Source organism: Callorhinus ursinus, unplaced genomic scaffold (assembly GCF_003265705.2).
Source record: "Callorhinus ursinus isolate GAN/ISIS: 27379988/994484 unplaced genomic scaffold, GSC_fseal_2.0 scaffold99, whole genome shotgun sequence".
In the NCBI taxonomy this organism is placed as follows: domain Eukaryota; kingdom Metazoa; phylum Chordata; class Mammalia; order Carnivora; family Otariidae; genus Callorhinus; species Callorhinus ursinus.
In genome coordinates this window covers 975,625-1,001,645 of record NW_027397161.1, presented here as the reverse complement: position 1 = coordinate 1,001,645, position 26,021 = coordinate 975,625, and the positions used below count along the sequence as shown (strand labels likewise).

Below are 26,021 nucleotides of genomic sequence, written 5' to 3'. Positions count from 1 at the left end.
AAGACAGTCTTATGCAGATGTTATAGAGGCCAACTTAGGTTCTTCCTCTTGCCTCTGATGGGGCATCATGACCTTTGTAGCTGTTCCTGTAGCACGGAGTAGGGTGGGGAGGTGAGGAGCTGCAGGAGCTGAGGGAGGACAAGAGGTATTTCCCCCCACCTGCTTCTGCGGCGTGTCAGCTGCTGCTCTTGTTCTCTCTGTCCACCTTGAGCAATCCTCTACTTCTCCAAGTTTCTCTGGAAGTTCTGCATCCACCCGACTGAAGTTTGTGACTGATACAAGTGTTCCGCTTTGGAAGGAAGGGGCATGTGGGAGGGCCTTTCAGAGTGAAGTGTGTGTGGTCCTGCCGCCCAGAGGCCTTCCTGTGGTCTCCTGATCCTGCTGTGTCCTGCTTACCCTGTTAGGATTATTTAGGTGACTTTTTTTTTTTTTAAAGATTTTATTTATTTATCTGACAGAGAGAGACACTGCGAGAGAGGGAACACAAGCAGGGGGAGTGGGAGAGGGAGAAGCAGGCTTCCCGCGGAGCAGGAAGCCCGATGCGGGGCTCGATCCCAGGACCCTGGGATCTTGACCTGAGCCGAAGGCAGACACTTAACGACTGAGCCACCCAGGCGCCCCTATTTAGTTGACTTTAACTCACTCTACACCATCGCCTTCCCGGAAGGCGATGCCCAAGAGGTTGCTCAACACAGGCCTGTCAGCATCTGCTCATGGGAGAACCCTCATGGCTGGGGCTTCTGGCCTAGGTGGTGTGAGAAACCACGTCTCAAGACATTTCCCCAAAGTTTCACAATATGCACAACAAGCAGGCCAGAACAGACAAATAAATAAGAATACGGAAAATTGGTGGTTGGTCCTAGAGAAGATGGACAGTCCCACAGAAATAGAGTCTGCTTGGGTCACGCCTCATCCTCCCCAAACAGGACACGGGATAGTCTTACGTGAATGGCCACCTGGGGGAGTCCCTTTGGGTGAAGACGCAGGGATGCAAAGCAGAAGGATGGTTAACAGGCAAAGATACATTTCCGTAGAGCAGTTGGAAGTTTAATCAAAATGTGGACCACAGGAAAAATAAAAGGTCTTCTGTGAGAACTGGAGCAGGAGGGATACCCACTGAGAGCAGAGCACCTAAGGGCAGCCTTCCCGATGGGTTCTCTACCAGTCTGCATGCAGGACAGGGGCTGAAGATGACACACGGGGGCGGAGTGCAGGGGTACCGCTGGGCAGCCATTTTTGGAAGAGTCTGAGGCTAGGGTCCTTCAGAGTTTTGGGAATGGACTCTCAGGCAGAGACTGAGTAAGACATGGAGCATGGACATTTGGCAGAGTTACAGGAGGAATATCAAGTGAGAAGGGACTCAAGGACAGTCTTGATACACCTACTGGAAGATGGCTGGGTTCCTGAAGGGCAGCCACTGCTGTACCTACAGAGTAAAGACAGCTCTAGGTAAGAACATGGAGGAAGTAGCCATGACAACAGATTTGTTACATTAACTGATGGACTTTGGCTAAAGCAGGGCTCAGAGGAAGGGCCACAGCCTTTGTTGCCTACACTACTTTATAGGTGGGGATGCTCTCAGCTGAGAGTAAGGAGACCCAGCTATGCACAAAGCAGCTGTAGCTGGAAGTACACACTTGCTGACTGGGCCAGGCCCAGCGATGTCAGCAGAGACCCACTCTTATGCTTCTATGTGCTGTGGGCCGTAGCACATTGGCTCTTCTTCAGGCTTTTCGTCCTTATTCTTGTTACCTGATGACCCCAAAATGTCTGTGCTGTTCAGGGATCACATTTGTGATGAGTGAGGGAAGAACAGAGACAAAGGAATTTTCCTTGAGTGGTTTTTTGTTTTATATCAAAGGAAATGAGTTTCCACCTGAGCCAGCACATCTCTCCCCAATATACTACTATCCTTTTCACCAGCCAGGACGGGTCACCACCGACCCCCAGGTGAGCATCTGGCTCTTTTAGCCATGGTAGGGAGATAAGGGCCAAGAGAGCAGATGGTACAGGTCAGCCCTTAAGAGCTGTCCCCATGTTACCTAAAACAGAAAGGTTAGGGGTGAATGAGTAAAGCATACAAGTTAAGAGGTTGGAAAAAGAACAAGACACACTTGAGGAAAGCATAAGAATTAAATGATAAAAGGGCACCTGGGTGGCTCAGTCATTTGAACGTCTGACTCTTGATTTCATTCCTGTCAGGTTGTGATCTCAGGGCCATGAGATCAAGCCCTGCATCAGGTTCTGTGAGAAGCGTGAGTCTGCTTAGGATTCTCTCTCCCTCTGCTCCCTGCCCCCACACATCGTGCTCTGTCTCTCTCTCTGTATCTCTAAAAAAGAAGAAGAGGAAGAAGAAACAATAAAGAAACAGCAGAAATTAATGGATGAGTTAATTATGAAGAGTCAGTAGAATTGGTGAATACTGGTAAGAGCCGGTTCTTTAGGAGAAAAGAACAAGAAAATGAACAAACTGTCAGCTAGCCTAATCAAGAAAAAAGAGAGATAACACAAACACACAAAGTTAGATGCAAAATGATATTGAAAATAGAATACTGTAATAATATTAAAGAAAATAATCATAAGTGAGTACTTTGTAAAAGCATGCAAATACATTTAGAAAGTCTGAATGAAATAAATTCTTTTTAAAGAAACAAGTTATAAAATCCGACCAGGAACGAAACTGGACCATTTCCTTACACCACACACAAAAATAGACTCCAAATGGTTGAAAGACCTAAACGTGAAACAGGAGTCCATCAAAATCCTAAAGGAGAACACAGGTAGCAACCTGTTCGACCTCAGCCGCAGCAACTTCTTCCTAGAAACATCGCCAAAGGCAAGGAAAGCAAGGGCAAAAATGAACTATTGGGTTCTCATCAAGATAAAAAGCTTTTGCACAGCAAAAGAAACAGTCCACAAAACCAAAAGACAACTGACAGAATGGGAGAAAATATTTGCGAACGACATATCAGATAAAGGGCTAGTATCCAAAATCTATAAAGAACTTACCAAACTCAACACCCAAAGAACAAATAATCCAATCAAGAAATGGGCAGAAGACATGAACAGACATTTTTCCAAAGAAGACATCCAAATGGCCAAGAGACACATGAAAAAGTGCTCAACATCGCTCGGCATAAGGGAAATCCAAATCAAAACCTCCATGAGATACCACCTCACACCAGTCAGTATGGCTAAAATGAACAAGTCAGGAAACGACAGATGTTGGCAGGGATGCGGAGAAAGGGGAACCCTCCTACACTGTTGGTGGGAATGCAAGCTGGTGCAACCCCTCTGGAAAACAGTATGGAGGTTCCTCAAACAGTTGAAAATAGAGCTACCATACAATCTAGCAATTGCACTACTGGGTATTTACCCCAAAGATACAAACGTAGGGATCCGAAGGGGTACGTGCACCCCAATGTTTATAGCAGCAATGTCCACAATAGCCAAACTGTGGAAAGAACCAAGATGTCCTTCGACAGATGAATGGATAAAGAAGAGGTGGTATATATACACAATGGAATATTATGCAGCCATCCAAAGGAATGAGATCTTGCCATTTGCAACGATGTGGATGGAACTGGAGGGTGTTATGTTGAGTGAAATAAGTCAATCAGAGAAAGACATGGATCATATGACCTCACTGATATGAGGAATTCTTAATCTCAGGAAACAAACTGAGTGTTGCTGGAGTGTTGGGGGGTGGGAGGGATGGGGTGGCTGGGTGATAGACATTGGGGAGGGTATGTGCTATGGTGAGTGCTGTGAATTGTGCAAGACTGTTGAATCACAGATCTGTACTTCTGAAACAAATAATGCAATATATGTTAAGAAAAAAAAAGAAGAAGAAGATAGCAGGAGGGGAAGAATGAAGGGGAGTAAGTCAGAGGGGGAGATGAACCATGAGAGACGATGGACTCTGAAAAACAAACTGAGGGTTCTAGAGGGGAGGGAGTTGGGGGGATGGGTTAGCCTGGTGATGGGTATTAAAGAGGGCACATTCTGCGTGGAGCACTGGGTATTATGCAGAAACAATGAATCATGGAACACTACATCAAAAACTAATGATGTAATGTATGGTGATTAACATAACAATAAAAATTTAAAAAATAAAAAAAATAAAAAAATCCGACTAGAGACAATGGAGGCTGTGACAAACGGTACAAGGCAGTTGGAACCAGGTAGAGGCAGATCACAGCTGCCACAGGACTTTGGGTTTACCCCATGCCCACCAGGCTGGTCCAGCCTCAAAGCACCAGGCCTGTTGGTCTTACAAGTAAATTATTTCAGGTCTTCAAGAAATGTGTAATGTCAGTGCCATTTAAAGGATTCCAGGTGTATGTTGCAGGATACAAAATTAATGCACAGAAATCAGTTGCTTTCTTATACACACTAACAATGCAACTGTAGAAAGAGAAATTAGAGAAACCATCCCATTTACAATAGCACCAAAAACCATAAGATACCTTGGAATAAACCTAACCAAAGAGGTAAAGGATCTATACTCTAGGAACTACAGAACACTCATGAAAGAAATTGGGGAAGACACAAAAAGATGGAAAAACATTCCATGCTCTTGGATCAGAAGAATAAACATTGTCAAAATGTCTATGTTACCCAGAGCAATCTATACCTTCAATGCCATCCCAATCAAAATTCCAATGACATTTTTCAAAGTGCTGGAACAAACAATCCTAAAATTTGTATGGAATCAGAAAAGACCCCAAATCGCCAAGGAAGTGTTGAAAAAGAAAAACAAAGCTGGGAGCGTCATGTTGCCTGATTTCAAGCTATATTACAAAGCTGTGATCACCAAGACAGCATGGTACTGGCACAAAAACAGACCTATAGACCAATGGAATAGAATAGAGAACCCACATTTGGACCCTCAATTCTATGGTCAAATAATCTTTGACAAAGCAGGAAAAAACATGCAATGGAAAAAAGACAGTTTCTTCAATAAATGGTGCTGGGAAAATTGGACAGCCACATGCAGAAGAATGAAACTCGACCATTCTCTAACACCATACACAAAGATAAACTCAAAATGGATTGAAAGACCTCAATGTGAGACAGGAATCCATCAAAATCCTAGAGGAGAACATAGGCAGTAACCTCTTTGACATTGGCCACAGCAACGTCTTTCAAGATACATCTCCAAAGGCTAGTGAAAGAAAAGCAAAAATGAACTTTTGGGACTTCATAAAGATAAAAAGCTTCTGCACAACAAAGGAAACAGTCAACAAAACAAAGAGGCAACCCACAGAATGGGAGAAGATATTTGCAAATGACACGAGAGATAAAGGGCCGGTATCCAGGATCTATAAAGAACGTCTCAAACTCAACACCCAAAAAACAAATAATCAAGTCAAAAAATGGGCAGAAGACATGAACAGACACTTCTCTGAAGAAGACATACAAATGGCTAACAGACACATGAAAAAATGTTCATCATTAGCCATCAGGGAAATTCAAATCAAAACCACACTGAGATACCACCTTACACCAGTTAGAATGGCAAAAATGGACAGGGCAAGAAACAACAAATGTTGGAGAGGTTGTGGAGAAAGGGGAACCCTCTTACACTGTTGGTGGGAATGCAAGTTGGTACAGCCACTTTGGAAAACAGTGTGGAGGTTCCTCAAAAAATTAAAAATAGAGCTACTCAATGACCCAGCAATTGCACTCCTGGGTATTTACCCCAAAGACACAGATGTAGTGAAAAGAAGGGGCACCTGCACCCCAATGTTCATAGCAGCAATGTCCACAATAGCCAAACTGTGGAAGGAGCCGAGATGCCCTTCACCAGATGAATGGATAAAGAAGATCTGGTCCATATATACAATGGAATATTACTCAGCCATCAGAAAGGATGAATACCCAACTTTTGCATCAACATGGATGGGACTGGAGGAGATTATGCTAAGTGAAATAAGTCAAGCAGAGAAAGTCAATTATCATATGGTTTCACTTATTTGTGGAACATAAGGAATAGCAAGGAGGACATTAGGAGAAGGAAGGGAAAAATGAAGGGGGGGAATCGGAGGGAGAGACGAACCATGAGAGACGATGGACTCTGAGAAACAAACTGAGGGTTCCAGAGGGGAGGGGGTGGGGGGATGGGTTAGCCCGGTGATGGGTATTAAGGAGGGCACGTACTGCATGGAGCACTGGGTGTTATACGAAAACAATGGATCATGGATCACCACATCAAATACTAATGATGTATTATATGGTGACTAATGTAACATAATAAAATTAAAAAAAATAAAGGATTCCAGGTTATAGATAAATATTGAAAGTTTTAAAGTTAAGCACTTTGCTTCATAGCTTTTTAGTGAAACAGCAGAATCCAGAAATAGACTCAAATACATATGGAATTCGAGTGTGATACAGATGGACTTTTAAATCGTTAGGAAGAAGACAAATTGTTCAATAAATTGTGTTGTAATTCTTTTGGGGAAAGGTATCTGAGCTCTTATTTTTTTAAGCAAAAATGAATTTCAAATGGATCAATAAGTTAAATTATAGTAATATAAAAAGTTTGTAGTAGAAAGCGTGAGTTTGATTTATATTGTGGGAGCCCTTTTTAACTGTGATATAAAACTAAAAAGCCATAAATGGAAAGAGTAGTACATTGGATGATACAAAACTCTAAAAAAATTGAATAGAAAAAGGTATTATAAGAAAAGTTGCAAGAGTAGAGGACTGGCAAAGACCCAACCTTTCAAGTGTGGAGATGTCCTACGAATGAATGTGACAAACGGTACAAGGCAATTAGAACATGGCAGAGCTAGGGGCAGGCAGTTTGCATAAACAGGCATATGAGTCACCTGTAAATATTTAAAACATTCAGCCTCGTTCATAATTGAAGAGAAACAAACCACAACAACGATGAGATAGAATTTGTTACTTAACAGATTGACAAAATGAGACTTTTGGTGATACCTGGTGAGAGGTGCAGAATATAGTAACTCTCACACACAGTTGATGAGAATATAAATTGACACGACTTTCCAGGGGAAAACACTTGTCATTCTCTCTTCAGTTCTAAGTTCACGCACCATCTGACCTACTGTTCCTCCCATCAGGAGTCGACCTATGCTTTGCTTGCAAATTAGCCAGGATGTCTGTGCAGAGTATTCTCAGCGTTATCTGTAGTGGCCAACAACTGGAGCTAAACCATGTATTTATCCATAGTTAAATATTCCTGATGAGCTGCTCTTGAGCAGACACCCTTCCATCAAAATTTTCTTTCCTTCTGTTCCTAGAGCAGACCTGTCTTCTCCCTGGTTTACTGGCCTCCCTCTTAGCTCCTACGCACTGGATCCTCCCAAGCTTCTTTGGATCCCCTTTCCTTCTGCCTTCCCCAAGCTCCACCCCACCTGGAGCTCCCTACCGCGGGCTGGGTCATCTTCCCACCCTGACACCCCAGCTCACTCTCTGACTGTCTAACCCTTCTATTCCCTTTCGGGCTTATCCTAAATATTTCTTCCTCAGACAGCACCTCCCCTGACACTCTGAACACGTTAGTCCTGGGTGAGCACTCCCTTATCCTGCAGCCCATCCTACGAGCGGCTGCTTGGGGGCTGTGCTGAGCCTGGAGCACGGTGTGGGCTGCCTGCACGCAGGCCACCCGGTCGTGTCTCACTCTCTGAGCAGCTAGACCTTCTGTTTGTTCCCTTTTTCTGTTGATATCCGTATTCTAACTTGCACCTGTTTCCCACCCATAAGCTACCAGGGGTTAGAATTGATTGTGGCATAAACACTGTTAGGACACAGATCCCAGTTTGGGCCTTGCCTACGGATTTCTAAAGGAAGGGCAGGGCCTGTGTTTCTTGTCTGTGGTCTCTGAGACACACTGTGCAGGAATGACCCTTAGGGCCTATTTTAAAGCGTTAGTAGTGCTATATGTTAGCAGCCAAAGAGGCTCCTTCTACAAGATCTGTCTCCTGGCTGGAGCTGACGTGCCTCTGAGCATGATGTCAGTTGTGGGAGGGAGTCCTCGGGCAACCTTGGCTCTCAGGAGGGCAGCGTGGCCTGCAGCATGGGCTAGTGAGGAGCAGCCAGCACTTGCAATTGTGGGCTCCCCTCGTTGGGTCAGGCTACACTGCAGAGGACATCCTTGAAGGCAGCTGTCCAGTGGCCAGTGGTCAGGGGCCATGACACGGTGAATAGCAGAAGGCATGGTGAACTCCCCAGAGGTGTGACCCCTTGTTTCCTCTCCCTTTCACGGCTCCCCTGTCAGCAGATGCCTACCTGCTCCCCCTGCTTCCACACCTCCACCAGGAAGGCACCTCTCCACCCACCTCTCCACCTGCCCATGCAGCGCTTCACACTGTGCTCTGGGTGCAGCTAGCTCTTGTCTCCATGTCCTGCTACTGTCTCTGCCCCAGTAGGCATGGCTGTGATGCTTTGTGATGTATGTGCTGATGCATCTCCCCACTGGGCTGTGGTGTTTGAAATTCAGTCAGACCACAACAGTGGTTGGGCATGGCTGTGGGATTAAACACCGTTGGATCAGGAGACCAGGGGGCACTCATACCCTGACCCAGAGCACAAGCAGCTTCCCTGAAGGATGGAAGGATGGGTGTGCACACATATGTGTGTGCCTGGGTGTGTGCATATGTATGTATATGTGCATGGATACACATATGTTTATATGATGGAAAATTAGAGCAGCCTGCTTCTATGGTTAGTTGGGGTTTTGACCCAAGTAAGGAAGGACATTGGGACCCCATGACATGGGAAGAGTGGTGATGAGCTGTCCACATGGGGACAGTTTTTTCCCACTAAGAAGGAGAAGGAAGTGGGAAAGAAGCCCCAGCGTGGGTGGATGATGGTGCAGGCTCACAGACACAAAGAGGTATCTGTGAGAAGTGGTCCGTGGGCCAGAGCAGGAGGGCAGCTCTGGGCTGCAGGGTGTGTGGGTGTGATGTGCCTTTTTCTGTGGTTTGGACTGTGGTAGAGGGGAGAGCATGGGTTGGGTGGCAGGGGGAAAGTTATGCAGATGAACTCTGAGGGGTGGAGGCCGCTCTGATGAAGAAGGACGCACAGAAGGTAGGATTCAAGGCTGTAATCTGAGAGAGCATTTCTGGGCAGATGGAAAAGGAGAAAGAATTGGCCAAAGTAATGATGTGCAGGCAGACAGGAGGTCTTTGGGGTGAGAAGCGTTTCAAGAAATACAATCAAACTGCTGATTGTTGACTATTGACCAAGTAGATCATTGTTCTCAACTGTTCCATTGAAATCCAGCCAGAAGGTTGGTCTCTCCCTCCTGGTTCTCCTTTGGTTTGCAAGTAAAATGATACTCTCCTCATAGAAATTATTCAGAGTCCTAGAAACGAATAGATGTTTCTCCTCCATCTTGGCTCCTAGAGTTTCCTGAGGTGGTAATCTGAAAAGAGCATCCTCTTGCTTTTTGATTCAACAGCTTTGAGAGCCACACATACCAGGAGGCCCTGTGGGTGGAGGCTGCAGGCTGTTTGCAGAGAGGGATGCTCTGGGAATAAGGCTGGCACCTCAGAGGGGCTCCTTGGTGATGCCTAGGTTGGCACCCTACAGTCCCCAATCCATGGGTGGTATCTTGGAGCTTTGACACCAGCAAGAAGCACCTGCCCTCCTGTTTCAGAAAGAAAAGCCCAACTGGTCCTTCCTGCCTCCTTTGCCTGCAGTATGGGATTTGGGAGAAGGACCGGCACACACTGGGGGTAGCAGGCAGGCAGTCATGTTGCAAGAGCTGGTCCTTTGGCTGCAGATGGCTGTGTGCAGGGAGTAATGTGTAGCCTCTGATGTCAGGGTGAACAGATTTGTTGGAGATCCTGGGCTGCCAGGGCAGGGCAGAGTGGAAGCCTTCACGGGAGCCTGAAAGGGAAAGGAGAGGCCTGTCCCAGCACAGGCCATGCAGGTCCCTGGAGCTCAGGATGCCTGTCCTCGAGGGCTGCCACTACCCCCCTCCAATGTGCCATGTGGCTGGAGACATTCATGGTGGTGACGCTGTGACAGCAGATATTGGCACTGTGGGGTTCAAGAAGCTGGTGCTCCTTTCTGGTGAGTGTCTCCTTTCTCCCTAGTGTGGCCAGCAAAGCAAAGGTTGTGACGAAAGCAAGACCCCACACTGGGCCATGGGCCAGTTATTTCAGTCTTATTTAGAGTGTTTCTAGAGCATCTCATAAGAAAGGAGGACCCCAAGGACAAGTGCTCTGATGCAGGGGGAGCTACCAAAACTAGAGCCCAGCAATGCTCTGGTGATGAGATGCTCCCCTTCCCTGAGCAGAGGGCAGAGCACAGGCCTCTGCAGACCAGGCCAAGAGCCCCATGCTCCTGCTGCAACACCAGTTCCAGTGGATTTTTTCACAGAGCTAGAACGAACAATCCTAAAACTTGTATGGAACCAGAAAAGACCCTGAATTTCTAGGGGGAATGTTGAAAAAGAAAACCAAAGCTGGGGGCATCACAATGCCTGACTTCAAGCTCTATTACAAAGCTGTCATCATCAAGACAGCATGGTATTGGCACAAAAACAGACACACAGATCAATGGAATAGAATAGAAACCCCAGAAATGGACCCTCAACTCTATGGTCAACTAATCTACAATGAAAAAGAAAGAATATCCAATGGAAAAAAAGAGTCTCTTCAACCAATGGTGTTGGGAAGATTGGACAGCCACATGCAGAAGAATGAAACTGGACCATTTCCTCACACCATACACAAAGATAAACTCAAAATGGATGAAAGACCTCAATGTGAGACAGGAATCCAACAAAATCCTAGAGGAAACACAGGCAGCAACCTCTTTGACCTCAGCCACAGCAACTTCTTGCTAGACATGTCTCCAAAGGCAAGGGAAGCAAGGGTAGAAATGAACTACTTGGACTTCATCAAGATAAAAAGCTTTTGCACAGCAAAGGAAATGGTCGACAAAACCAAAAAACCCAACAGAATGGGAGAAGACATTTGCAAATGACATTTCAGATAAAGGGCTGGTATCCAAGATCTATAAAGGACTTATCAAACTCAACACCCAAAAACCAAATAATCCAGTCAAGAAATGGGCAGAAGACACGAACAGACACTTTTCCCAAGAAGACATCCAAATGGCCAACTTTTGTGTTTTAAGTGGTTTCAAAGCTCCCCACTCGAAAGCCAGCATGAACCTCTGGACATGGGAGGGAGGTCACCATGGACCCTCCAGCCCCAGTGAACCATCAGCTGACTGAGTCCACATGAGGGGAGCCACAAGAGAGGGAAAGAACCACTTAATTGCTGACCCCCACAACAGTGAGGAAGAGTGGGCTGTGGTGTGTTAGACCACAAGGCGGAGGTTAATCACAGAGCATGAGGTCAATGAAGCATTGTCTGAAAAGCAGGGACATGCCCACGCTTTGGCAGACACATGCTTCTCTCTGACATTGAATCCCAGGACAAACCTGTCATGTGGGTTCTTCATAAGGATAATGGTTTATATAATGGAACCCAAGGCTTCTCACTGAGGGAGAATCCATGTTTTCTGGGAACGTTTAAAGGGCAGGTGTTATAGGTTAGTTAGCATCACCTGGAGACCTCGGCAGAACTCTCCTTGGGGCACTGTTTCCCCTGCGGGGCCATCAGCAGCGTTCCCTGAGAAGCACAACCTGTGCTCAGGAATTGCTTAAAGCTATTCTTTTGCATTTGGAAACTATATGCCAAGAAAATTGTTTCAGTTCTAGTGTCGTCCATTGATCTGGGGCTGTTCTTTCCCAGAAGCAGGGCCAACGTATGTGTTTGCTTTTCAGGACCACTTCTGGTTTGGGTTGGTAAGATGATGCATCTCTGGCATAGAGGGGCCACTGCATGTCCTCATGCATCGAGAGAAGGGTGACACATGTCCATCCAACCTGTCAGAAGGAGGAGCAAATGATTTATAGTCATGCCTAGAAAGCAGATGCCTTCGGGACCCCACCCGGTTTACTGTTGCTTAAAGCTGGGCTTCCAGCGTGTGGCCTGTGACGTCTGTGTGTGCAGTCCTCGCGGGGAGTGGGCTTCAGAGACACATGTCGGGGCCTCCTCAGACAGCAGCATCTGTGGTTGTGGTCTGTGACGGGCTGTCGAGACCGCCACGGTACATGAAAGAGAAGTTGGAGAAAGCTGTAAGTGGAAGGGGGCTTCGTTAGAGGTAAATTCTGGGGAGGATTGTATTCCGGGTTTTACCAACAGCCCAGAGACAACAGCATTGGTGATGATGGTGATGAGGGTGCTGGAGTGAGTAGGGGGAGGGTATTGACTTGTTCTGAACACAGATTCCCCAACCTGAGACCCAGGCTTCTCTGGTGAGCTGGGCAAGTGCCCACGAGTGGGCTGAGGCTGATCTGATGGGGGGTGGTTAGCAGCCCAACTCAACTATTTGCTGAAAAATGCCCTCCCAGGTAGAGTTTTGGCAGAATCTCCTGGAACAAAGCAAGACTGGGTTCTGCCGAGGCGTGACGTGTGTGGCCCACACCCTGCGTGCTGGCTGGATGCATTCATCTGCCTGGACTCTGACGACAGAGCCGAAGCTGTGCAGGGTGAGACTTACAGGACTGTTTCTTGTGGCGGATGTGGTACCGACATAGTTGGGAAGGAAGTGAGGAACAACCTAAAAGCCCCGTGTTGTGGATGTTCAGGTGGCCAGAGCTTGAGGACGTCCTTCTCGGGGCCTGGCTGTGCCGGCAGTTTTAGTTTTGTGTCTGTCCATCATGTTTCAGGGCTGAGCTGGGAGATGGTGGTGGGACATCCCTCTGACCTGAGTTTGCTCTTGAGATTGCGGTAGCAGAGTGCACCCCAGGACCTGGGGAGAAACGGAGCCAAGTGCCCTCCCACGACACGGCGCCTCCCAGGTGGGAGTTGCTCACCCTGTCGAGGACCTTCTTGGTGGCGGCTCTGTCGATGAAGACCCGGCTGTGTGGAGTCATGGGCACTGTGTTTCGGAGTCCACGGCGACTCTCTTCGGATCTGAAATGACCTTGCTGCTGGCTCATGAGACACACGCTGTTGTTTCAGGCTTTGTACCCCAGCTCTTGCTGTGGTGTTGCCCCGGAGCCACTGGCAAGATGCCTCCCAGCCTTCTAGTGTCTTCCCCTGGAAAGTAGAACCAGACCCTGGGGAGGATTTGAAAGTTACTGTTTTGTGAGCCCCTCTGCCATTGGACATGCTCTTCTGCTGTGTTGCTCCTGTGAGCTCCTTTGCTGTGGTGTTTGGATTGCTCTGGGACATTAAGCATCAATGGTGATTTGTGAATGACCAGGGGCCTCACTGAGAGGGCACATTATTAGAGTCATGGGAAACACTGGTGCTGTCCTGTCCTGTCTGCTGGCAGAGATACTGCGTGAAGACCACCAGTCCTTCCCTTGGTCAGTCTGTGTTAGACTCTGTCCCAGGAGGGCAGGCCCTCTGTTGAGGAGGAGCTTGGTCACCTGTGGGTGGCTGATGGGGACGGTGGAGGCATCAGCACGGAGGCTCTCTTTCCAGGTAGTCTTGACATGGAGACTCTGAGCCCTGGCTTCTGATCTAGAAGCTCTTCAGTGGACCAGGATGTCCCTTGGCTGACACGAAACACCACTGACTCACGTGGGGTCGTGATTGCAACCCCCACATGAAGCACACTGAGCAGGGAGCTGGTAGTGGTGGTTCTAACACGTGGGGTCTGCGTGGTGCTTTTAATCTGACGATATAGTCCCGAGGCTGAGAATTCTGAGAATTGTCTGCTTCAGGAGGCCTCCCTTGGTGGAGACCGTGAAGAAGTCAGCAGGGAGGGTGGTTAAGAAACAGGAAAGAAAGGGCATCCTGGGTGTAGGGTCTGCCCCAGATCAGCGGAGCCCACAACATGGGAGGCACAGCCCGGGCCGGGAGACCAGACATGAGCTGAGATTCCCAAACAGAGAACCCAACACCCAACTCCACACACATTTCCTCTGCTGCCCCCGACCCAGCACCTGCTCTGACCCCTGAGGCTGTGGAGCTGGGACAAGTTCGTCTTCATTTCCAACAAGTCCACTCAGCTGTGGCTTTTTAAAGGGGAAAATTCATGTGGAATTGATCGATGTGTTCCTGTTAAGAAGGAAGGTGTCCCTTTTCCGACGTCTCAGTCCGCCCCTCCCCCCCCGCCGGGACCTCTTTTTCTTCATGAGCTGGGCCCCAAAGGAGGCTGGCCAGGCCTCACACAAACACGTGTGGGCAGGGTCAGACATGCTCCACCATCTCTCCAAATCCGCTCGAGTGAGACCCGCTGTTGCCGGTCTTTCTGTAGGGAAATCCTCGCATTGAGCAGGTTCTGAGCACAAAGCATATACTCCCATCTGTCTGTGTGTGTGGTGTATGCACATTTGTGTGTGCTTGTGCGTGTGTCACATCAAGCTCTGTCCTACCTCCGACACTTCCCTGTAACTCAGTCATCGGTAGCTCCTGTCTTTAGGCCCCTCTTGCTCTACAGAGCAGATGTGTCCAGGAAATGCATCTCAGCGATGGAAAAAGCTGAAGAAAGCTAGTTTTCCAGGAACCACGGTGACTGCAGTGCTTCCCCGTCCTGTGGGGGTAAAGGTCCTGCCTCTCCTTCCCGAGTGTGGGGTCACCGGCAGGGGGTGCTCTCATGAGGCCCAGGGGCTCCACGCTGCCCCGAGGGAAAGGTTAGGGCTTTGCTGGTTTTGGTAGATGTGGGGAGTGTGGTATTAGCCTTTGGCCACTATGCATGTGTACGTCCGCAGCGTTACTTTAAAAGAGTTAGTTCACCCTTCTTTGAACCCTTTTTCTCAATGTCCTCCTCTTTTCTGGAGCTTTTGTTTTTTTATTTTAGAGTGAGAGATGTGGAGGGAGGGGCCGAGGGAGAGGGAGAGAGAGAGAATCTCAAGCAGACGCTGAGTGCGGAGCCTGATGCGGGGCTCGATCTCACGACCCTGAGATCATGACCTGAGCCAAAACCAAGAGTCCATCGCTCCACCGACTGAGCCCCCCAGGCGCCCCTTTTTTGGAGTATTTTTAGCGCCAGATGCCCTATTGCCCATCGAAGCCCCAGATCCTGGTCTGCCTGTCTGCCCGCACGGCAGGTTCACTCCGACGCCAGGATGGAGGCAGGTTCGGCGGGCCAGCTGTCCTGTACGAGCCAGGCTGGGCATCCCCCAGGCACCCCAGAAACCAAGGGGGGCAGTCTCAGGTGACGTTAAGTTTTGTGTGGGGTTCTCTGTAAGAGCAGCATGCGTGACAACCCTGGGACCTGCCAAGAAAAGGAGCAGGGCAGTATTCTCTCCTTTCTACAAAATGCAGCCTAAAGGCTGTTCTGTGAGTCATTATTGGGATGGGTTAAAAATTAGCTAACTAGCTAGCTAACTCATTGTAGTTCATGGTCAAGGCCCTGCTCTGGCCCCTGGCTCAGCTCTGAGCAGCTTCAGTCCACAGGGCTGGATTTAGGTGATCTAGAAAGTGAAATTGACCAAGGTAGATCTGCAAGATCTGCTCAGTTTATTGGAAGCAAAGAGTCATATATTCAGTTTAAATTGTCCCAGGATTAGTGCTCAGTACCTATTTAAAGCACTTGGGAACAAATTCTTGTTTGGGTTTTTTTGGACAGTTAAGTCTTATTCAAGGAAATGGTGCCTTCCATGTACTGTCTCTGGTTCTTAGGTTTGTGAGGGTGGATTAGGGCTTTTGGATCAAATTGACTCTTATCTAGCCATCTTCAGGTTCAGGGAACAATCATCAGATTTCCCTAAACAAACAGTGTCCATTTAAAAAGTGGTTTTGCTTTTCCAGCATCTTGATCTTTCCCATCATTAGGACACCCCAATTGTGCGCGGGGTGGTCTGGAGCAGAGGGAATTGAGAGGTCTTGTCCCAGGTTTGTGGGGCGCGTCGCTCTTGTCAGGGGGCCTGCTGCACGTCCAGCCTTCGGTCAGCCCGGTGCTGCGGTCATGGGCGTGGTTGGGCTGGCCTGCTGCTGGCCGTCTGCCTGGAGACGGGCTGGCGGGGGACTTGCTGTCAAGGCCACGAGTCTTTGGGGGGTGTGCGTCTTGTTTGCCTGCCGCAGTCAGGCAGGCAGAGGTGAGGGTGGGAACAGCAGGGAGCGCAGTCTGGGCTCTCCGGGGGTCATCCAGCAGGACACAAATAATTCGGTAGCAACATGCTCAGGTCTGCCGACCACCGAGCCGTGGAAGTGGTGCACAGCTCACCGCCCAGGGGCACGGGGAGGATTTTGTCTCTCCTCCAGGTAATTGGCAGTAGGAGGCCTGCCTGCGTGGCTTGGCCCTACCCCTGCAGCAGAGAGGTGAGGGGAGACACAGGCCATGGGGTGTTCTGTGTGCCTGCAGACTCCCGCCCACACTGCCAAGTACTGGGAATGTCAGGGTTGCCATGGCAACGGGAGAGGAAGCTCTTCAGGCAAACAACAGAGGGAACTTTGCTTTCCATTAGCCTTTTATTTTTAGTGAAACAAGAGCCTTGTGTGGAGTGAGGAGGAGGCCAGACCGCTGGGCTTCCAGAAAGGTGTGTGCAGCCCAGATGGTGTTGCTGTCACTTGCCACTGGGGGCACGTTTTCTCACCTCTTCCTGGAGTGTTCATCCTGTGCCGAGGCGAGGGGGTCCTCCGTCCGAAGCTCAGCGACCTGCAGGTCTCAGGTTGCAGCCGAGGCGGTAGACTCGGGGAGTCAGGTGCTGCTGTGCTTACTGAGCATATTCTGAGTCTATAAATGTCTACAGATAGATTGCAGCAATCATATCTACAGGGAGAGGGAAGCAATTACTTTCCCAGTTCACCGGCTGGTGACTGCGGGTTCCAGCGGGACATTTAGGTGGCTCCTCTGTCCCCAAAGGCGCATGATTTCTGTTCTCCTGTGGTGTGCACACTGTCCCTGCCGTTCCTCCGAGTTCCTGAGTGTCCACAAAGTGACACCGCGCTGCGTGGGCCTTGTCACCTCCACTATGCGTGCGTTCGAGTTTCCACTGTGGCCTGCACGTGGAATTCTCCAAATTCGATTTCTGTACTATTTCCACCAAGATTTCAGTAGTGCTTTAACCTCTGTACTTGTTAGAATCAAGTCAAAAGGATTCACATCACTGTCAATGATTTCACCTTTTCTTCTAGAAAAATTTCCCACAAGAACTTTAAGAACAAGTGAATTGTTAATTTTTTCCCTACCAGATAGCATGTAACTGAAATTGTCTTTCATAACAACACAGCTCACAAGGCAAATTTATAACTTGCTGAAAAGTGATATAAAATATTGGTGTCAACTTGTAAGAAAATATCAGGAGTATGGCTCAAAAATTAAATGTGTTTCGTGTCATATCCAGAAACAGACAAAAGGGTGAAAACTAAGAATTCAGTGTAGAGTCATCATAAGAATAAACTTCCCTTTTATTATTTATTTATTTATTTTAAAAAATATTTTATTTATTTATTGGAGAGAGAGAGAGAGAACAAGTGGGGGGAGGGCAGAGGGGAGGGAGAAGCAGACTCTCCGCGGAGCAGGGAGGCTGACGTGGGGCTCGGTCCCAGGACCCTGGGATCCTGACTTGAGCCGAAGGCAGATGCTTAACGACTGAGCCACCCAGGCATCAGGCGTCCCTAACCTCCTCTTTATTAAAGACTTTTTCCACGAGACTCTTTCTTTTGTTTTCTCTTTCTGTGCAGATGCATGAGTGTTTGTGTGTGTGATGCACGAGTATGTGTGCATGTGCATGTATGTGTGCATGCGTGTGTTTTTGTCTTATTTTGTTTATTTGATCTTACATAGTGCTTTAAAAATTTTGAATTCATTGCAAACATTTTAAAATCAACATTCAAGCAGAAATCAATTTCTGGGTTCTCTGGAGAAAGTGGGAAACCTGGCTTCCTGAGCCTGTGCTCCTCCACAAGAAGGTGGTGACTTCCGTCTCTGAGCCACGTGCACATCAGCTCCCAGCTGTCAGGGAGCTGGTGGCTCTGCTCCTTTCTCAGAGGAGAGCTAGGAAAGTGAAACATATCTTCAACTTTTGTTTTTAGCAAGAAGGCCTCAAGTGCCAAGACCACAGAAGGTGGGGTGCAGATGTTGGACGACGTGTAGTCAAGCCCAGTTTTAACATGCAAACCAAGTGCTTCTGTCTGGGAAGAAGTGCGTGTCCTGCCCCACACTTCCGCTGTACCTGTTGGTCTCTGCAGGCCTTTGAGTTGAGCTCTTGGTTCAGGATTTTGTCTTAAAAGCATGTTAAGGCATTTCTCCCCCCTGCAATGGGATCCCTAATTCTTTACCCTTTGAAATAATGTGTTGTCATTCGATTAAGTAAAATTTCATTATTTCCCTAATAATAGTAATTGTGGTGATAGAACGATTTCCTCCCTTTCCTCTACCTTCCTCTCTGGGTTGGGCATCTTGTGCAGTTAAGGACACAGACGTGAGAGCCCAGCCCTTGGGTCACATCCTATTTCTGCTGTGTTCCTAGCTGTGTGCCTTTGAGCAAGTTGCTTACTGGGTGTGTGCCTCAGTTTTCCATCTGGACAGCCTGTGTTCACCCACCTGAAGTATTAGAGCGATGTCCGATGGGGGCGGGCAGCTCAGACAGGTGTGAGCTGTTGGTGCTGTGGGATAGTGTGCACATGGAATGTGTGTGTCCTGAGCTGTGGGCCAGTTCTTCTGCCTGTCTCCTTTGGGCTTCCTTTGCATTTTCCTAGAGAGGCTTCCAGTGGTCAAGAACACCCTTCTCTACTTTTTCCTCCTGCCGTATAGCCTTCCCCAGAAGGAAAACTCTGCGGTGCATGGGGTACCTCCCTCCAGACCGATGCACCTTGAGCTTCTTTCCCATCTTGGCCCAAAGTCCAGCATTTGCCTCAGATGCTGTCTGCATCTTCCAGCATTTCGCTGAGAGTGCTTCCCTCCGTCAGTCATGTGCTGGCGGGTGCTCCATGCAGAGAGAGGCAGGTGCTCCATGCAGAGAGAGGCAGGAATGCTCCATGCAGAGAGAGGCAGGTGCTCCATGCAGAGAGAGGCAGGTGCTCCATGCAGAGAGAGGCAGGTGCTCCATGCAGAGAGAGGCAGGAATGCTCCATGCAGAGAGAGGCAGGTGCTCCATGCAGAGAGAGGCAGGTGCTCCATGCAGAGAGAGGCGGGTGCTCCATGCAGAGAGAGGCAGGTGCTCCATGCAGAGAGAGGCAGGAGTGCTGTATGTTAGCCCAGAGGTTGACGCACTCGCCCTCACTGTCATCCCACACCCCAGGAACAGTGGCCCTGACCACTCCTTAGTCCATGTCACAGGTGTTTCCTGGCTCAGGCATGGCCCTGATGCTCAGTCCCCCCACTTCCTTCTTGAAAATGTTCCCCGCTGTCCCTGAATGCTTTTGGGAACAGCAGTGTTAGATCTGTGGTTCTCTGTCATTTTATTCTGACCCACCAGCACACATGGTTGTCTTGCCTGTTAGCTCTCTGGGGCTGAATTACTAATAAAACCATATAATTTTGGTTGCCACTTTCTGTATAAGTCCTTTAAAAAGGTCAAAGGAAGGGGCGCCTGGGTGGCTCAGTCGTTAAGCGTCTGCCTTCGGCTCAGGTCATGATCCCAGGTCCTGGGATCGAGCCCCGCATCGGGCTCCCTGCTCGGCGGGAAGCCTGCTCCTCCCTCTCCCACTCCCCCTGCTTGTGTTCCCTCTCTCGCTGGGTCTCTCTCTGTCAAATAAATAAATAAAATCTTTAGGAAAAAATAAAGGTCAGGAAAAAAGCAAATGCTTTAGAATGTAGGTTGTCCTGCTTTGAAAAGCCTGGTGAACAGGATGACCCAAGGTGAACTGGGAAGCGCTCACTTTTTCAAATTCAGCTTCTGAAATCCAGCACCCCTGCCGGTGGGTGGGTCACGGTGCATCCCCTCCCGAAGGAGATTTCATTCTCTTTCGGAGGACACTTGGGTCAGAGTTGGAAACAATCTTATAGCCGTCTTCCGCATTTATAGATGGAGACTCACATCCTGGAGGATAAAGGACTTGCCCAAGGTCACACGCATGGTTGTGGCAGCATCTCGGCTCCACATCTTTAAGCCCTCGGTCTCAGTCCTCATGGGGTCTGTGACAGAATACCACCGATTTGCTTCTCACAGGCGGGTAGAGATCCTGCAGCCTTGGTGTCTGGTGAGGGCCCTCTTCCCGTCTGCAGCCACCTTCCTGCTGTGTGCTCATGGGGGAGAAAGGGCACTTCTTGTAAGGACACCTCTGCCACGATGGGGCTCACTCCTCATGGCCTCAGCTGTACCTCGTCCCCTCTGAAAGGCCCCACCTCCCAACCTGTCCCCCTGGCTGGCTTTTAGCGCGTGGGTCTGCGGTCACAGCATACAGCGCGTCTGGGTCACCAGGGGACCCAGCCCAGCTTCACAGTGGCATGTCCACAACGACAGCGCCTCGTCCCCCTCCCTGAAGTGCTGACTTTAACCTACGTGAAGTGTGTATGTTTTGCTGCACATACCCAGAGGCTTAGAGAAATGTGTATCTTAAATAACTGTAATCAATCAATCAATCAACCTGCAAATGCAAGCTAGCCTGGAATATCCATTTTTAATGAGTTTTGATACCGCACAGTCTTGTATCATTACTGGAGGGTGACACCATGCGGGATTTATTGCTGCAGGGGGAGAAGGCCTCTCGGCAAATCTTACTGCTGTCAGCCGTGCCCCGATCCGTGCCCTGACGTAACTGGAAATCCCGTAATGAAGAACAGCGCTCCAGTGAAGCCTTTTCACAGTCTGAGACAGCGGGGATCTGGGTGGGTGCTGTGCAGAGGGCGGTCCTGGCCCCCGGTGGGTGACAAGGATAGAGCATCAGGGACCGACTGTGCGCGATGCCGTGCAGCCGTTACCTGTTTCGTCTCGTCGGTCCTCAGCAGCCACGATGCGGCTGAGGGTTTGGGGAACAGCTCTTACCGTCTGAATGTGGACATGCAGAGTTCTATTCATATCCACCCAAATCAATCCAGTTAGGAAACTCACTCAGCCCAGTTAACTGATCAGGTGGGTCAGGCCTGTTCTTTATAAGGAGATTATGTCTATTTCAAGAGGTCCACTCAGATGTTCTCCGCTTTGAACTCATGTGCTCTCTGACAACGTGAGGAACAGGCCTCTGATGTCTAATCAATAAGCTCAACAGACCCTGAGTTCCTGGTCAGATGAACGGGGTTCAGTCCCATTTAACCAAGCTTAGGAGGTACTTAGTACTCATTAGTACTCAGTCCTAAGGAGAGATACCTTCTTAGGAGGTACTTATGACTCAGTACTGCTTACTACTAAGTACAGACCCCTGCATAGGACTCAGCAGCACTTGGTCCTAACTGATACTGCTACTTAGGAGGTACTAAGTACTCAGAAGTACTTAGCATGCAGAACTAAGTAACGTTTGCTCTCTTCGTGAAGGGACCAGGCCTGCAGGATGTTTGTACTCTCCACATTGGCCTCTTGGGGCTCCTCAGCTGAGACCCCAAGACCTCCATGGCAGGGTATGGCTGTGATGGTGTCCTGGGCCCACAGAATGACCTGGAAGCATGAGAACTATCTCTCAATTGAGCTTTTCTTCTTATGAAGCCAGAGAACTGACTTCACAATTCTTTGTTCTCTCACTACAGTGCCTGAGACTTTAAACAAAAAATTGTGCAGGATGTTGTACACATAAGGGAACCCTTTTTACAGAGATTGAGCAGGAAAGCACAGTTGAGGTAGGCTGATATGAGCAGTGCAACGGTTTGCGAAGGAGAAGACTATCTTTGCAGCTTTGAATCTAATCTAAAACCCCAGAACTTTGCTGATGTGCTCAGTTCTAATTAGGGGCTGGGGTCTGATTAGAGCAGTCCACGCTTTGTAGCCAGAACATTCCAGCACCAGCCCCCTGGGCCAGCACGTTTTGTTTCCTAGAAGGAGTTGAACTCTGGATTTTTCCCTCACTCCTGGTCATTGAGCTTTATCTGTGGATGAGACTCTCACCTTCTGGATCTCCATTTACCAATGTCTGAGTGTGTGTTCACCTGGGAAGACCCTGAGCTGAGAGCTGGGGACTCTGTGCACCGGTGGAAGGATGCCGCAACTCAAGACAGCAGTCGGAAAGGATGTGTGTGAAATTGGATGGAGAGAGAGGGCGGGAGGGGTGGGGGGGGCTTCTCAACAGAGGCTCCCTGAGCCAGCCCTGCCCCTCACTGGGCTGGGGGCCACAAGCTGGGGGGTCCCCTAGGCTGATTAGGAGCCATTAGGTTGCAGTTTGGGTCAAATCAGATTCAATTAAGATTTGAAAACAAACAGCAGCAGAAACAAGCAAACAGGCTTTGGCAGCAAGAGCAACTCTCTTAGTGAGGCTGTGGATACAGGTTGAGACCTCTCGTGTCAAAACTGGGATGGGAGATTTGAGGTTTCAGCATTGCCAGAGCTCCATGGGCCACTCCTTTCTCAGCTCAATATGCATTTTTAGGAACGCTGAAGCTATATGTATCATTCCCTTGACTGAAAAAGAAATGTCCCCAAATATTTTCTTACTCAGTAAGCATTAGAGGAGGACCTCATCAGGGTGACATCCGTGGGCTGTAGAAGGTTAATTTAAAGACAGTCACAAGATTAGGGGAGGATATGAGAAGTGGAGGCAGACCAAAGCCAGAGGGAGTAAAAATTTCAGGACACAAGATCATTATGGCTGAGTGTAGGGATGATTTGTACTTTGAAGTCTGTATCAGGGGAAGTGAAAGATTTTCATTAAAAGGTAAAGTTCATCAACAAATCTGTTATGAAAGGAAGTATTACTAAAACTGGGGCTGGGGGGTAGAATCGACCTGGCATTGAAAGGATTTATAAGAGGTCACAGTTGGGGAAGCTTTGAGGGCTGCACCGGGGTGCTTGCTGGTCCTCGGCATGGAGGCCAGGGGTCCCCCTGGGGTCTCTGGGGGCCCGGGGCGCTTGCTCTGAGGCTATACCCTGTCAGCAGCACGGCGTGCACGGGTGTCCTGGTGTGTTTCCTGGGGTCTGCACCAAGGCCTCTGCCAGGACTCGAGACCTCAGTCTGTCCTTCGCTCTCCTGTTTATGAGCAGTTGGAGAGTAAGGACTTGATGTCAGTTATTTAATGGGCTCTTTCTTCTTTTGCTGTTAAAAAATGTGCCTCCCTGCTGGATGGGTATTGGACAGAGTGTGAGGATAAGTGTGGAGTCGGAAGGAGATGAAGCGTTTGCTCAGTCACACCAGCCTTTCTGATACGGTCGCCCTCTGCCTCTGGTTTGAGTCTTTATTTAATAACATTGAATACCTTTCCTTTTCCTTCTTTCTCTCTCTCCTCATCCTTATTTTTAAAGGACTGATTTGCTGGTTTTATGTGCTTATGACTTCCCCCCGCTTCTTTATGCTCCCCATCATTTTACGGTGGCCTGTTGCTAGAAAGTCAGTCACCCTGCGCTGGCCTCCTGCACCTCCACCAGAGACAGAGATGGCCATCTTAAGACAGGAGGACACTGATCGTTCTGCCAGGTGCGTGTGGTACCTGCCTGGCGCCTGGCAGGGGCCTTGGGTTTTCGGCTGGCAGTCTCCTGTCTCGCCTTGAACAAGTGGGGATCGCCGTCCCTCCTCTTGGCGTCGGGGACTGCGGACCAGACGGCAGCCTCAGCAGCCCCAGTGCCCATCACCACGGCCTCCGGGCCGGCAGCAACCACTTCCTGCGCCCACCCAGGACCGGTTGGTGAGGGCCCAGCATGGGGCGGCTGACAGAGAACCAAGGCCTGCCTTCCTTGCTCTGGGACTCGTCTGGTACCTTATCTGTGCCTGCATCCAGAAGAGGGAAATGCAGCAGCCGCTCAACACGGCGAATCTTAGTCCGTGGGACTGCCCAGGCACTAAGGCGGTCACTAGGAGAAGCGCATGGAAGGACACGGACATCATTTGATGTGTCCTTGAGCTCTGGAAGTGGCAGTGTGAGACGAGAATGAGGTGGTCCAGGGGACCGTGGGAGCAGTCTCCGAAAGTCACGTCCCGGGCTCGAGCCGGCGGCTGTGAGAATGGGGAAGAACACCCATCACACACCATCCTCACCCATTCTGACAGCTAAGGGGGGTGCAACGATTTGCAGCACAGGGTATGAGGGGCTGGGGGGCTGGCTCTGCAAGGGGCACCTGGCTTCTGGCCTGAAATACAGTATCGAGCACTAAAAAGAAAGAGGCTGCCAAAATCACCCAGCTCCAGGGAATCCTGGTGAGAACAGAGAGCCCCGTGTTGTTCCAGGATGGCAGACTGGCTCACTCTTGTCTGGACAGTTTGGGCAAGCCCAGGGGGACGGGCCCATGCATTGTACCATCAAGAAGTTTCTGCACCCCCCGCTATTAGGAAACAACACGGGAGGACCACCGCTCTGTGAAAGAGCCTGGAGGAGGTGGTGAGTCCTGCAGCATGTGTCAGCGCGGACACGTTAGGGGAGCCCACCCAGGCAGACTGAGGCCTCGAGGGCCAGCCCTGCCTGCGTCCTGCCCCTGATCCTCGAAGCCCCCCCAGGGTCTCTGAGCCCATGTGCACCTCCTGCCACCTCTCCTTCAGGAGAGACCCGTCAACAGTGGCTGCTTCTGGCGTCACACCTGGCCCCTGTCTGTGTCCTGCAGCCCATGTCACAGGCCCCCGATCTTGTCGCCTCTTCAAAGGACCTTCCTCACCTAAGACCTGCATTGGAGTCCCTCTTGCTGGACCTGCCAGGCCGGCTGAGCCCATGCCTGTCACTAGGAGCCTCCCTGGACCATGTGGACAGCTGCCAGCTAGCCCCCACCTGACAGCTAGCAGCATAATCCTGAGGAAGTTCTCATTTAAGGACATGAAAGAAAGAAGTCTCAGGGTGATGATGAGGAAGACCTGAAGTCTAAAATAAAATAGGCTCCAGCCAACAGGCCTTCCTAGGTGGCACAGAAGCTGGGTGTGGTCAGATCAAGAGGGACAGAACTAGGGGCAGACAGAATGCGTCAAATGCGTAGTTGAGGCGTGCGGGTTCTAGGGGCTGCAACCTAGTGCCCACCTGCGGCCGTGCATAGAAGATGCTTGAGGCGCCTCTCCCAGCTCTCCGCTCCTGGCCCATGGAACCACCAGACCCAAACCTGGATGTTGTCCAGGCTGTTGGCTGCACCCTGTCTCCCTCCTCACACTCACCACTGACTGTGGGGTCCGGCTTCTCACAATCCACCTTTGGTAGCAGCTAGTGTCTCTCAACAGGACACTTCCCCTCTGGCCACCCTGATGACCTCCCTCCACTGGGTCACAGGGTGTTACCATGGGCCCCATATTTCCAGTCTGAAATGTCAACCCCTTGCCATGCTCTAGGCCTGCCCCGGCCCCTTCTGGTTCTGGACTGCTTGGCCTGGCTGCTTTCACCTTGAAGACCCTGACCTGGTTGCTCCTTCCCCCTACACACTTGTAGCCTTTCCTGCTCTTCTTTTCTGTTTTTTTAAATTTTTATTGTTATGTTAATCACCATACATTACATCATCAGTTTTTGGTGCAGTGTTCCATGATTCATTGTTTGTGCATAACACCCAATGCTCCACGCAGAACGTGCCCTCCTCAATACCCATCACCAGGCTAACCCATCCCCCCACCCTCCTCCCCTCTAGAACCTTCAGTTTGTTTTTCTGAGTCCATCGTCTCTCATGGTTCGTCTCCCCCTCCGACTTACTCTCCTTCATTCTTCCCCTCCTGCTATCTTCTTCTTTTTCTTTTTTCTTAAAATATGTTGCGTTATTTGTTTCAGAAGTACAGATCTGTGATTCAACAGTCTTGCACAATTCACAGCGCTCACCGTAGCACATACCCTCCCCAATGTCTATCACCCAGCCACCCCATCCCTCCCACCCCCCACCACTCCAGCAACCCTCAGTTTGTTTCCTGAGATTAAGAATTCCTCATATCAGTGAGGTCATATGATACATGTCCTTCTCTGATTGACTTATTTCACTCAGCATAACACCCTCCAGCTCCATCCACGTCATTGCAAATGGCAAGATCTCATTCCTTTTGATGGCTGGATAATATTCCATCGTGTATATATACCACATCTTCTTTACCCAT

The 26,021-nt window shown here is 49.4% G+C and overlaps 1 protein-coding gene and 1 long non-coding RNA gene across 6 annotated transcripts in view; one reads left to right on the top strand and one right to left on the bottom strand.

Annotated features, from left to right (window-relative positions):
• The window catches only part of PTPRN2 (protein tyrosine phosphatase receptor type N2), an 822,430-nt gene that overhangs the window by 269,117 nt on the left and 527,292 nt on the right, over positions 1-26,021 (top strand). The window lies entirely within an intron of this gene.
• On the bottom strand, positions 1,041-8,369 carry LOC141371774 (uncharacterized). Its single transcript, XR_012377003.1, has 3 exons — positions 8,263-8,369; positions 2,152-2,330; positions 1,041-1,426 (listed from the first exon to the last, which is right to left on the bottom strand). It is a non-coding gene; the product is annotated as an uncharacterized lncRNA (long non-coding RNA).